We start from the raw sequence: 14,900 nt of genomic DNA on the forward strand, positions 1-14,900 counted from the left end.
GCCAGGCAGGAGGATAGCCCTCTTAAATCAGCCAAGAACTGAGCCAGGGTAGTAGAGGGGGCGCAGCCTGAGTGGCTCTTAGCTTGCCTTCTCGCCCGGTTCTCTCTCAGGACCCACGCTTAGTCGACGGTTCTCAGGATGGCTTCTCAGATTCCGCAAGCTCCGCCCCCAAGGCAGCCGGGCCCTGGGCCGGAGGGAGGCCACAACCCTGTCACTGAGCGCAGTCTTCAGGAAGAGAAGCTGAGCGCGCGCTGCAGGATTAAGAGAAAGCTGGAGGGGCTTCTTTCCCATGAAAAAAAGTTTGCTTGCGTGAAGCACGACGTGCGGGGCGCCAACCTGGCCGGGCAGATGCCGCCAAACTTGAGTGCCATCTGCTGCCGGATGCTGCAGGGGTCCTAGTTCAGCAGTGAGAGGACGGTGGCTTCGAGAACTAAGGCACTGATGACTGGAGCTAGCTAAAAGGGAGGAACAACTGGGGCCAAACAAAGTCGGCTTGAGAGTTCCAGGGCGGGATGCTCAGTGTGGAGAGGCACGAAAAAAAGGGGCTTGGATCAATCTTCAGAAGCACTTCAATCTTCAGAAGCACTTCTCGCCAGGACTCCGGACCCCAAAGGGAGCCACAGCTATTGTCTTCCCCGAAGCAGCAGACGCCTGCTTCTACTCCGCCCTCCCTAACTAGCTTGCTCCCACACTCTCTCAACCCACGCTTGGGCAGGTGTGTCTCTCTGGGCTTCAGGGTTGAACCTCCCTAGGTCCTATTGCCCTCCAGATAATACCACCATGCGGTTGAGGGAAGACCTGGGAGGCAATTGGGCCATAGCGTTTCCTTTCTAGGCAAGACTCTATGCAGCAAAGGGAAGATAGAAAATGATAGGGGAAGGTCAAGACTCCAGGTTAGCCCACAGACAATGAAAGCTCATATTATATGCCTTGATTTCTCCACTTGCAAAATGAGGCCAGTATAGGAACTTTAGAATGAACTTACAGGTCTTGGGCTGGAAGGTTCTGAAGAGGTGCCAAAATCTAAATAAACTGGAGAGGAGCCAAGAGAGCTGTTAATGAAAACTAAGAGGGTTGTCTTAAAAAGCCCTGAAAATAGCCTAGATTCTTAAGAGCAATACTTCCCCACCTCACTGAGCTTTTGTTTTCATGCCTTCCTTTGCATAATTCTAAAGTTTAGAGGTTCTAGACTCTCGATTCCAATAATTACAGGCTGTTGTTGTTCCTTGTGATTAAGCCCCTATCCCAGTGATCAGCAAACTCATTAGTCAACAGAGCGGTAAACCGCGGCTCGTGAGCCGTATGTGGCTCGCGAGCCGCAGTTTGCCGACCACTGTTCTAAACCACAGAGAAACATCTGCAACCTGGTAGTAATATAAATGTAGCAGTGCCTGTGCCAATCTCATTTTGCTGCAGGAAGTTAGTAAAAAGAATCTATGTGAGGAGTGGTCAAGTAGCAGCCACCAAAATAATGAAAGACTTAGTCTTGTTTTCGTGTTGGTTTTTAAAATCCCTGCAATTGCTGCCTCCTTCTCCAAGGGCTGATTCAGAGACATATCAACTGATAAAGTGTGTTGCCTTTGAAACAGTTGCCCCATCTTGGTCTGCACCTGTGCCACCAGCTGGGCTAGCAGGCTGATCTTTCCTCTTTTCTGTTTTACAAGGTGGCTTAACACTATCTGAGAACACCTCACACATAGTGTTTATTGTTTGGGACTTTCCAACTGGCATAGGTTCTCCACCAACAGTATATGATGCAGAACTTCTTGGGGGCTTTTTAGGAACCTATTCTCAAGATGGAATTCAAGTAAGGTGACAAACTCATCTCAAGTCTGTTGAGATAGGATGAGTTGGTCACTCTACCACTGGAGACTGAAGCTAAGAAAAATGTAGAATCCCAGTATTTTTCCTTTAGCCTGTTCTCCTTCCCTGTGCCTTCATCACTCCCCAAATACATAAATCTACGAGGCCTTCCTCCTTTGTTCCAAAACAACTCTTTTTGTCTGCCATTCAAGACTCTTTATAATCACCACACTAGTACTTCCCTCTCCAACTTCATTGCCCACTTTACCCTATCACACACCCTTTGCTCCAGTCCAGTAGGTTGTATCACTTAATCATACCTACCTTGTTCACTCCCACCTCTGTGCCTTATTAAGGTCATTTACACAACCTTTCACTCTTTTTTTCTATAGTCCAAACCCTACCCTTTCTTTAAGGGTCAGCTCAAGTACAGGCATACTTTGTTTTGTTGTCCTTCACTTTATTGTGCTTGAAGGCAAGACCCTCCACCAGCAAAAATATTACAAGTCACTTTACTGCAGTGATCTGGAACTGAACCCACAAAATCGCCAAGATATGCCTGTACTACCTCCTCCAGTGGAAGCCTTCTCTTACTTCCCCAACCTTCACTTTTCCCTCTGTCTTTTTGCTAGTGGCACATGCTATCTTGTATTAGTCCTTCAACAATTTCTGTGTTTGCCCTGCCTCTCCAACAAATATGTATACTCAGGGAGAGATGCTCAATTAATGTTTACTGTAGTTCTTGTTGATAACGATAGTGATTGACAAATGGTGATGATAATGAAACTTCCTCCCCCATGCTTCCTCCAGGAAACCACGCTAGACTCAGGCACACTCATCTCTAAAAGATGTAGCCACTGTAGCCAGGGCATAACATTCCTTGGTACACACACTGCCTAAGCCAGCCATTCAGCTCACAGAGGATGCCAACCTACATGATCTGTCATTCTCAAAGTTCCTACAGTGCTTTTTTGTCGATACCACAGTTTAGCACCAAATTACAAATTATTTCAAGTGTATTAATTTTTACCCCACAACTAAATTATCATATGTTCCTTGAAGGGAGAGCCCCCGCTGTTACACTTTTTCTGGATTCCCCCATGGCTGGTATAGACCTGTAAATTCCCTGCCATCTGATCCCCCTCACCCACCTGCTTCTCTATTTTCAGCCCCAGGACTCTCTGGCGCTTTAGGTCACTAAATCCTCTGGTCTCTTATTTCCCTGTTCCTTTGCTCTGCTGGGAGAAACTGAGAATTTGCCGTATCTGTCCAACTCTCTTTCCTCTTTCTAGCAATCTCCAGACTTCAGCCCTTTACTCTTCATAGGACTAAAGACTGGAAATGTTGACAGTCAGGAGACTGTTGAGGCCCTGTGAACCCCTTCCCCATTAAAAGTACTGATCTTCCAAGGACTGGTCACCTGAGATGGTACCCCTAGGCTACCTGTCGCCTGACTGCTAGGTAGTGTTTGGGGGTCAATTTCCTCTTCTTCATGGAGAACCAAAATTCTGTAGGAAAGGGTTACCCAAATTTGACTCCTCACCCACCCCTATCTCCAACTCCCAACTGAGCAGGAGCAAAAAATGGGTCTAAAAGCTCTTGACAGCTTTATCAGGATTCAGAACCCCTCTGAATCATATAAGGCTTGGGGATAGGTTTGAGCTTTCAAAGCCACTGCAACCAGAGCTGATTTATAAGAGGTAGCTGGCATTCCCAAGGGGAGAGGATGGTGAGAGATGTGCAGCAAGTGGCTAATAGTCCAGTCACAGAACACTAGTTGGTGGGAAGTGATGTGCAAGGCCTGGAGAATCAGTAGCTAGGATGGAAGAATGGATTTCTTCTGTAGAATGATGAGTTTGGACTGTTAGAATCTTTAAAAGATATCCAATGCAAAATCATTCATGTGTGTTCTGGGCCTTCTCTTTTCCCTGTAAGCTCCCTGAGGACAAAGGCTTTTGCCTATCCTGTTCTAAGCCACTCCCTCATCAGTATCCTCCATAGGTAGAATCTGGTCCTGGAGTCAAAACACAAGGGAGTTCCCTGAAGCCCTCACCCCTAGCATTCTTATTTTTAAAAATATGTTAAAATGATCATCCCTGTTAGCACCGAAGGCAAAGAAATACTACCACAAAATGCAGCATGGAATTTGGGGGTGAAGGGTTTTTCCAGGCAGTTCTGATGGAGGGAAGGGTTGGGAGAGGGGGTTTATTTATTTAAGAGAAATGATTTATTCTTTAAATAATGGTTGTATTGTGATATAATTTACAGACCACACTATTTGCTCATTTAAAGAATACAATTCAGTGGTTTTAGTACAATGTTGTGCAGCCATTACCACTACCTAGCTCCAGAATATTTTCATCACCCCCAAAAGAAACCCAATACCCATTAAGTTTTCACTCGCCATTACTCCTCCCCACCCCCAGACTAGAAAAATCACTAATCCACTTTCTATCTCTATGGATTTTTTTCTATTCTGGACAGTCCACATAAATGTGATAATATAATATATGGCCTTTTGTGTGTCTAGCTTCTTTTACTTATCATAATGTTATCAAAGTTCATCCATGCTGTAGCATGTGTCAGTACTTCATTTCTTTTTATGGTGAATAATATTCCATTGCATGGATATACCACATTTTATTTATCTATTAATCTGCTGGTGGAATAAGGGTTTGTATTAGTCAGTGTTTTTCAGAAAAACAGAATGGGGAGGGGAAGGGAGAGAGATTTAAGGAATTGGTTCACACAATTATGGGGCCTGGTTTGTAGACATGCCAGCAGGCTATAAATTCATGAAAGAGGTGATGTTGCAGTTTTGAGTACAAAAGCTGGAAACAGGCAGAATTTCTATGTTGCAATCTGGAAGCAGAATTCCTTCTTCTTCAGGGGGCCTCAGTCTTTGCTCTTAATTTATTTTATTCAACATCTAGTAATTTAAATGTCAATCATATCTAAAAAATACCTTCACAACACATCTAGACTGCATTTGACCAAACAACAGGGAACCATAGCCTAGCCAAGTTGACACATAAAATTAGCCATCATGGGGTTGTTTCTACTTTTTGGCTATTATGAATAATGCAGCTAGGAATATTTGTGTACACGTTTTTGCATAAACATGTTTTCAATTCACTTGTGTATATGCCTACAAGTAAAAAATTGGATCATGTGTCAACTACATGTAAAATTTTGAGGGATTGCCAGACTTTTCCAAAGTAGCTGCACCATTTTATATTTCCATCAGCAGTGTATTTCTCCATATCCTTGACAACGCTTGTTATCTTTTTATTATAGCCACACAGAGGTTTTTGATTTGCATTTCTGTGATGGCTAAAGTGATTGACTGATTCTCTCTCTCTCTCTCTCTCTCTCTCTCTCTCTCTCTCTCTCTCTGTGTGTGTGTGTGTAAGTCATTTGAATACCAGCTGGCCACGTTCTTTCAATTACTTCAATAAACATTTATTTGTAAATATTTGTAATAGCAACAAGCAAGGCAAAGATCTCTGCTCTCAGGGAGTATAGAATACATTTGTCCTTTGAGGGTGTTGCTGTCCAGCATTTGAACTTCTTTATTTGGGGGAGAGAATATAAGAATCTTGATAGGAAGCAGGTCCCCTTTACAGTCGGGGCATAGGCATGTAACTTAGGCTCACTCAATCCAAGGATCCATCCCTTGAATTGGGAGCCAGTGACCCACAGAAGTGGACAATCTTCTCCAATTGAGACAGTCATGAAAATGTGCCTCTTGGTTCTACCAATGTGGAGAGTGTAATTGACCTTTGCCCCAGCAGCTGTGCTCTCAATTCACTCCAATATTTGCTGCTTTGCTCTGAGGCTACACTGCTCCCAGCCAATGACTAAGCACTGAGATACTAAGTCAGGACAATTTCTGGGAGACACAGGACTATGTGACCTGTGACTTTGGCAACAGGACATTCCATCAGCCTCACTAAACTTTATTAGCACTGCACTTTAGTCTATGACTCTTCCTATCCAACCTTCTTTCCTTCTCTCACCCATAAGGTCAGATTTACACCAGTCAGACAGCTCTCCCAGTTTCCTCCAGTTTGCCCACTATTTTCTCTCACAAGCATTTTTCCCAAGAAATCTCTTCCATGTCTAATCCCAGCTTGGTATCTGCTCCTCCAAGGACCTGAGCTAACACACTAACAGTGCTAGCAGTGGCAGTGGTAGTAACTATGGCAGCTGTGTAGCCCTGAGTCTGGTTTTCCAATCAAAGGTGTGATTTGTGAGCTATTCAATTTGCTTTCAAGACAAACATTTTCTGTTTAAATTAGCCAGTAAATTTCTGTTGCTCTAACTAAGAACCCTCTAGATTATACAAGGAAGGGACAAAACATTCAATTATGACACAGCATGGTAAGGGTTATGATAGATTCACCTAGTCTGTCGGAGGACGTAGGGAGCACCTAATTCAGTCTTTATGAAATCTCAAATGAAATAACTGGAATTGCTAGTCAGCTCTTGTCACTAATTTTATAGGCCACCCCAAATTCAATATAATGATTATCTTTCCAATTTACCATTCCTTGGGCAGTAGTTCTCATAGTTAAATTCCGAGAATAAATAGGACTTCCAGTACTATGTTGAATATAAATGATGAAAGTGGACATCCCAGTATTGTTCCTGATCTTAAGGGAAATGCGTGTAGTTTTTGCCCATTGAGTATGATGTTGGCTGTGGGTTTGTCATATGGCCTTTATTACATTTAGGTATGTTTCCTCTATTCCCACGTTGCTGAGAGTGTTTATCATAAACTCGTGGCCCGGTGCATGGATTTGTGCACATCTAAAGGAAATTAATTAGAAGAAATATTTTAAGATCACTATTTGCCCTTTCTCTATAATAGAAGTGTCAACCAAATTCATGATCAACAATGACAGATGGAAACACACATGTGTGATTGGCACCAGCAAGACCTTTATATATATAGGTAAACTTGCTTAATTAGTCCTGCTTTCTGATTTAGGTAAACTTTTTCCAGCTCAGTAAAGCACCCCAACTTCTCTTTCAGGTAATTGTCAGCAACACAGCAGTAAATATCAACATGAAGCAGATTATTATTGTAGATCACACAGAGAAAACAAAGGGTAAAGTATTTACCTGCAGCAGTGTTTGACTATATTCTGCACAGTGAGAAAACCTGAAGTCATTTTTCAAGGTCCACCATTTCTTACTTCTTTTCATTCAGGTCAAGTTTCTAAGCTTTCTAAATCTCTGTTTTCCAGCTAACGAAAAGAAAACAGGATTCTGCTGAGTTTCCTATCCACCTACTCCAGGACTTCTGTGAGGATCAAATGAGATGAGGCACAGGAAAATGCTTCACAGACATTTGGTTAAAGTGTAAAATGTTTCCACCTGGCTAAAAAGCAAGCCATGCTCCTGGGCTGAAGAAACTGCAAGGAGGCTAGTCACTAGGGAGAGGAAGCCAGGCGTTGCTACGTGACATCATTACCTGGCGCCCACAGTGACTGTTTCTGGGCTGGGCTGTGGGCCACATTTTGTGCCATGGGGTCTCAGCAGCATCAGCTGCAATTTGGTGGGGTGTCGTTGCTCTGGGGTGGTGGCAGGGCCTGTGTCCCACTTGGGGGAAGCTGAGTGTTGCTTTGTGGGCACCAGGTCCGTGGTGCCATTTCTCTGTAAATGGCCAGTGCGCGTCATGGCAGCTCCTGCATTGAGTGTCTGCCCCCTGGTGGTCAGTGTGTGTCATAGCAACCAGTTGGATGGTCAGACACTTAGCATATTAGCCTTTTATATATAGAGATGGGTGCTGGATTTTATCAGATGCTTTTTTCTGTATCTATTGATATGATCATGTAGATTTTATCCTTCATTTTGTTTATGTGATGTTTCATGTTTATTAATTTGCAGATATTACACTAACCTTACATCCCTATGATACATCTCACTTAATCATGGTGTATGACCTTCTTAATGTATTGATGGATTTGGTTTGCTAATATTTTGTTTAGCTTCTATGTTAATCAGGGATATTGGCCCATAATTTTCTCTGTTTGTAGTATCTTTATCTGGTTTTGGAAATAGGATAATGCTGGCTTCGTAAAATGAGCATGGGAGTCTTCCCTCCTCTTAAAATTTTTGGAATAGTTTGAGAAGGATAGATGTTAGTTCTTCTTTGATAGTTTGGTAAAATTCGCCTATGAAGCCATCGGGTCCATGACTTTTGTTTGTTGGGAGTTTTTTAATTACTTCTTCAATTTCACTAGTTGTCATCTATCTATTCAGATTCTCTGATTCTTCCTGATTCAGTTTTGGAAGATTGTACGTTTCTAGGATATTATTCATTTCTTCCAGCTTGTCCAATTTGTTGGCATATATTTGTTAGTAATATTTTCTGACAATCCTTTGTATTTCTGTGATGTCAGTTGTTACTTCTCATCTTTCATTTCTGATTTTATTTTTGTGGGGAGCTTTCTATTTTTTTCTTGAGAAAAAAAACCCAAAGGCTAAAGTAAGAGACAAAGAAGGACACTACATAATGATATAGGGAGCAATCCAACAAGAGAACATAACCTTATAAACATTTATGCACCCAACATAAAAGGACTTAAATATGTAAAAGTTAAAGTTTTGTCAGTCTTGTTTATCTTTTCAAAGAACTAACTCTTGGTTTCATTGACCTTTTGCATTGTTTTTTTAGACTCTATGTCATTTATTTCTGCTCTGATTCTGCTCTTCCTTGTTCTCACTTTGGGCTTTGTTTGTTGTTCTTTTTTCAGTTCCTTTAAGTGTAAAGTTAGATTATTTACTTGAGATTTTTCTTGCTTCTTGAGGTGGGCCTCAAGGACATCCCTCTGGGGACTGTTTTCCCTGTGACCCGAAGATTTTGGGTTGCTGTGTTCTCGTTTTCATTTGTTTCAAAGTATCTTTTGATTTCTTCCTTGATCTCATTGTAACCAATCCATTGTTTAGGAAAATGTTATTTAGCCTCCATGTCTTTGTGTGTTTTTCAGTTTTTGTCTTGTGATTGATTTCTAGTTTCATACCATTATAGTTAGAGCAGATGCTTGATATGATTTCAATCTTCTTAAATTTATTGAGATTTGTTTTGTGTCACCTAACATATGGTCTACCATAAAAAATGTTCCATGTGCACCTGAAAACAATGTATATTCAGCTGCTGTGGGGTTAAATGCTATGAAGGTATCTATTAAGTCCATCTGATCTAGCATGTCATTAGAGGTCACCATTTCCTGTCCATCAACATTTGCTTTACATATTTAGGCCCTCTTAAGTTGGGTGCATAAATGTTTACAAGGGTTATGTTCTCCTCTTGGATTGCTCCCTGTATCATTATGTAGTGTCCATCTTTGTCTCTTACTCTAGCCTTTGTTTTAAAGTCTATATTTTCATATATGTGTTGCTATACCAGCTTTTTTTCATTTACATTTGCATGAAATATCTTTTTTCAAACCTTTACTTTTAGTCTGTATGTATCTTTTGTTCTGAGGTGGGTCTCTTGTAGTCAGCATATATATGGGTCTTTCTTATCCATTCAGCTACCCTATGTCTTTTGACTAGAGCATTTAAGCCATTCACATTTAAAGTGATTATTGATAGGCACTTATTTATTGCCATTTTTATTCTTTATGCCTATGTTCCTCCCTCATTCTCTATTTCTCTTCTTCCAGCAGTCCCTTTGACATTTATTGCAATGCTGGTTTGGTGGTAATACACTTCTTTAGCCTTTTCAGTCTTGGAAGCTCTTTATTTCACTTTCAATTTTAAATTACAGCCTTGTTGGATAGAGTAGTCTTGGCTTCAAATCCTTGCTTCTAATTACTTTGAATACTTGATACCAATCCCTTCTGGCCTGAAATATTTTATTGAGTAATCAGCTGATAGTCTTATTGGAGCTCCCTTGTAGGTCGTGAACTACTTTGTAAGTAACAGTTTGCCTTTCTCTTGCTGGTTTTAAGATTCCCTTTTGTCTTTTATCTTTGCCATTTAAATTATGATGGGTCTTTGTGCAGACCTCTTTGGGCTCATCTTGTTTGGGACTCTCTGTGCTTTCTGGACTTGTGTGTCTTTTTTCTTCACCAGTTAAGGAAGTTTTCAGTCATTATTTCTTCAAATAGATTCTCAATTTTTCGCTCACTTGCTCTTCTCCTTCTGGTACCCCTATAATTTGGATGTTGTTATGCTTCATGTTGTCTCAAAGGTCCCTTAAACCTCATTCTTTTCCATTCATTTTTCTTTTAGCTGCTCTGATTGGGTGGGGTTTTTTTTCTACCTTTTCTTCCAAATTGCTAATTCAATCCTATGCTTCATCCAGCCTACTTTTTATTCTTTCCAGTGTATTCTTTATTTCAGATATTGTATTCTTCATTTCTGACTAGTCTTTTTTTTTTTATGGTTTCTATGTCCTCTTTCATGCTATTGAGCATCCTGGTAACAGTTATTTTGAATTCTGTATCTGATAAATTGCTTGCCTGCATTTAATTAATTTATTTTAAAGTAATTGTTATTATTAGTAGCAGTCACTTTTTTTGAAATATGTTTTTATTGCTTTTTAGCTAGGGACAAAGGGAGAGCAAGAGAGAGAGATAGAAACATCGATGAGAGAGAAACATCAATAGGCTGCCTCTTGCACACCATCTACCAGGGATTGAGCCTGCAAACCAGGCATGTGCCCTGACTGGGAATTGAACCAGTGACCTCTTGGTGCATGGGACGATACTCAATCCACTGAGCCATACCAGCTGGGTTTGCATGCCTTTAATTTAGATATTTTTCTGGAGAATTTTCCTATTTCATTTGGAGCCTGTTTCTTTGTCTCACCATTTTGGCTGCCTCTTTGTGTTTGTTTCCATGTATTATATAGATTTGCTGTGATTTCCAGTCTACATGGGGTGGCCTTATGTAATAGGTGTCCTGTGGTGCTCAATGACACAGTCTCCTTGATACCTGAGCTGGGTGCTCTAGAAATGTCCCTTGTGTGCATTATCTGTGCCTTAATGTTGTAATTGAGTCTTTATTGCTGTTGGCCCATCTGTGCATGGGATGGACCCTCAGGCTGGATGACTGTGAGGCTCAACCCTGACCATAGCATGAGAGCTGCTGTGCAGGTGCCAACCACATGAAGCAGAATTGCCTCAGCAAGGTTTAGTGCCTGCTGAGATCTCCCTTTGGATATGCTGTTTGTGAAGCTTATTGGATCCTACTCTGATGTTGTCTGAAGCTAGTCACTGGGTATGTTGGTTCTGGGCCTCTTGGGAGAGACTCTAGTGCAGGCCAATATCAGACACAGTCTGTGCATGACCCTGGGCAACCTGTTTGGAACTACAAGCGATCCACAGTTTATGGCTGCCTCCACTGGGCTTGGGTATGCATGGGGAGGACCAAGCTGTACACCAAGGCTGGCTTTTACCAACACCAGGCCAGGGGGCAGGTCAGCAAAAGTCCCAAAGCACCCCATGATCCGCCTCCACCTGCCTCTGTCTGCTGGCTGCCCATTAGGCTTAGTCACTGAAAGAGCCTCTGATGGAATCAAGATGACAAGGGTAGTGGATCCCTCATGAGGTGCCTTTCAGGCTTCAGGGAAGGTGGTGAATGTGGTTCCCCACCTGAGTCACACAAGTCAGTCTGTGCCGAATTTTTGCACTGAATTCAGTAGGGCAGAGCCAAATACTTTGTTCTAGTATTCAAGGCTGTCCATGACCCGGCTCAAACCCACCTAATTCCTAATATGAATGTTCTATTCTAGAATTGACTTTTTTCTTCAAAATTCTCATACAGGAGGTATTTATAACTCTAAATCTTTTCTTACCTTCTCCAGCCCATTTGGAATGACCTTCCTGCCTTGTCTCCTATGCAGACACTGCACATCCTTCAAGGTCACACCCAAGTTTCATCTGTTCTCTGTAAGTTCTACAGCCCATAAGGGTATTCTCTTTTTCTGAACAAAGTCTCCACTGTCTTATCCCAATCCATTTTGTATTTAACTGGTTTCAAGAGGATATGCCTTGCTTCCTCAATTAGACTGATGGTTGACACTACCCACACATGGCTCTTTAAAATTAAACTAATTATGATTAAATATAATTAAACTTTCAGTTCCTCTGTCACAGTAGCCACATTTTAAGTGCTCAGTAGCCACATGTGTATTGGTCAGTGCAGATAGAAAACATTTCCACATTACAGAAAGTTCTAATGGACAGCTTGTCAAGAGTCTGCTATGCTGTCACAGCTCTAACTACCTTCTTACACACTCTCCCTACAACCATAGCTTGCTTCAAAGTTAAAGTAAATATGGATCCTGACCACAAAAAAATGAGAGATTTTCTCTTTTTTATTTATAATATCATTTTTTTATTTGGGTGTTTTGTAGACAACATAGAATTGAGTTCATTTTAGAGCAATTATTTGTAGTGATTATTTTTTCAAGTTTTTTAATTGAATTTATTGGGGTTACATTGGTTAATAAAATTATATAGGTTTAAGGTATACAATTCTGTACTACATCATCTGTATATTGTATTGTGTGTTCACCACCCCAAGTCATATCTCTTTCTGTCACCATTTATCCCACTTTGAACTCTGATTCCCATTTCTAGTAATAATAAGTAGCTCAGAAGAGAAATCTCAGATATAAATAACACTCAGAATTTCTAATTAAGCCTCAAAACCCATGCCTTTTCTCAATTGTCATCCTCCCTATTACATTTGGCATTATATAGAGTATATTTCCCTCTCCTACTCAAAATGCTCTCCTCCTTTGCTTCCAAGATACTGTAACAATAGGAATGAACATCACTAACTTATTGAGCTCTTATCACATGATAGACACTGTGCTAAGTGCTTTATATACCTCAACAACCATATTAGGTAAATACCATTATCACTATTTTATACATGAAGTATCTAAAGTTCAAAGAGGTTAATTGATTTGTTTAAGGTCACAGAGCTGGTTAGTGGTGATGCTGAGTATATAAACCTCTTTTAAGGCTCTTCTTGAGTCACTACTAGGTCAGATGTCCAAAATAGGTGGGGCAGACCATCAATTCCAACATCAAAGAACAACAAAAAATCATTCAAGACAGTCTCCTCTTTTCTTCCTTTTTTTCCTGCCCTTCTAAAACTTTACCTTATTCTCCATATCTTACATACCCCTCTGATAGATTTTCAAGGTCTTAACAGCCTGGGGAATTTAAAGCCAATTAATAATTGAGAAAAGGTAACCACAGTAGGTCAAGGAGAGCAGGGACCGTGTACTGCCTTCCATTTTCAAGAATTCTGTTTTCTCCTAAATACCTTGTAGGTCCTTAACATTAAAACCTGTGTTGCTCAAAACTTAGAATTTTGATTCAAGCACTCTGCCAATAGTCCATTTTAATTACACCGAAGACCATTTATAGCTTTTATATTCTGTGACCAGAAACTGCAGCCAGAGCTAATCAGAGAAGTACTGAAGGAGTTCGGCTTTAGGTTGGAGCAGTGACCTGCTTACTAGTGTTTCACGTTACCCTGTTTACTGATACTCTTAAGCAGGTCAAACTCAGCATTCCTGGCCAGTAGACAGAGGGTGAGGATGTAGGAAAAAAAGCTTACAGCAACCTTGCCCCCTACTTTTTTGTAAAAGAATTAGTTAACCCTGTTGATGCCCAAACTCACCAGGCTCCCAAAATGTGTTCTGAGCTACACAAAGCCTAGCTACTGGAAACAGGGAGCTAAGTTAATGATTGTGCAGACCCTTTGGAATTTGAAGCCTCCGTTACTTAGGTTAAAGAAGAATATGGAATATGGAATATGGAAAATCTCTGTCCCCCTCAATTTTGCTGTGAACTTTAAACTACTCTACAAGATAAAGTCAGGTGGAGGAGGAGGAGAAGGAGAAGAATAGGAATACTGGCTTTTCGTAAAGCTCTGCAACTAACTGGATTTGTGTGTGTGTTTGTTTGTATAAATATTTAGTAAGAACTTTTTTCTTTTATTATCTACTAGAGGCCCGGTGCACGAAATTCGTGCATGGGTGTGTGTCCCTCAGCCCAGCCTGCACCCTCTCCAACCTGGGACCCCTCGAGGACAGTCGGACATCCCCCTCACAATCCAGGACTGCTGGCTCCCAACCGCTCACCTGCCTGCCTGCCTGATTGCCCCTAACTGCCCTCCCCTGCCAGCCTGGTCACCCCTAACTGTGCTCCCCTGCCAGGCTGGTTGCCCTTAACTGTCCTTCCCTACAGGCCTGGTTGCCTCAAACTGCCCTCCCCTGCTTGCCCGGTAACCCCTAACTGCCCTCCCTTGCCAGCCTGGTCACCCCTAACTACCCGCACCTGCTGGCCTGGTTGCCCCCAACTGCCCTCCCCTGCAGGCCTGGTCATCCCTAACTGCCCTCCCCTGCAGGCCTGGTCACCCCCAACTGCCTTCCCCTGCAGGCCTGGTCCCTCCAAAATGCCCTCCCCTGCAGGCCTAGTCACCCCCAACTGCCCTCCCCTGCAGGCCTAGTCACCCCCAACTGCCCTCCCCTGCAGGCCTGGTCACCCCCAACTGCCCTCCCTTGCAGGCCTGATCCCTCCCAACTGCCCTCCCCTGCAGGTCTGGTCACTGCCAACTGCCCTCCTCTGCCAGCCCGATCACCCCTAACTGCCCTCCCCTGCCGGCCATCTTGTGGTGGCCATCTTGTGTCCACATGGGGGCAGGATCTTTGACCACATGGGGGTGGCCATCTTGTGTGTTGGAGTGACAGTCAATTTTCATATTACTCCTTTATTAGATAAGATGCTTTTACCATAAACATTATAGGATATTTTACATACATGTAATTATACAGAATTTTATGCGACTTTTTACCTCAGCAAAGTTTTGATAAATTTTACTCTAGTTCTGTGTTGCTACATGTAATTATAATTCATTTTAAGTGCTTTATGGAATTCCATCAAATGAATACACCATAATTTATATATTCATGCTGTTGATGTCATTTGTTTTCCAGTTTTCACTATCACAAAGAGAACTCTTCCATGGACATTTGTTCATGCATGTGTATCCTTGTGTACACATGCGAGAGCTTCTATTGATTAAAAATCCATGAGTGGAATTACTTGGTCATAGGG

This window comes from Plecotus auritus (genome assembly GCF_963455305.1).
Source record: "Plecotus auritus genome assembly, chromosome: X".
In the NCBI taxonomy this organism is placed as follows: domain Eukaryota; kingdom Metazoa; phylum Chordata; class Mammalia; order Chiroptera; family Vespertilionidae; genus Plecotus; species Plecotus auritus.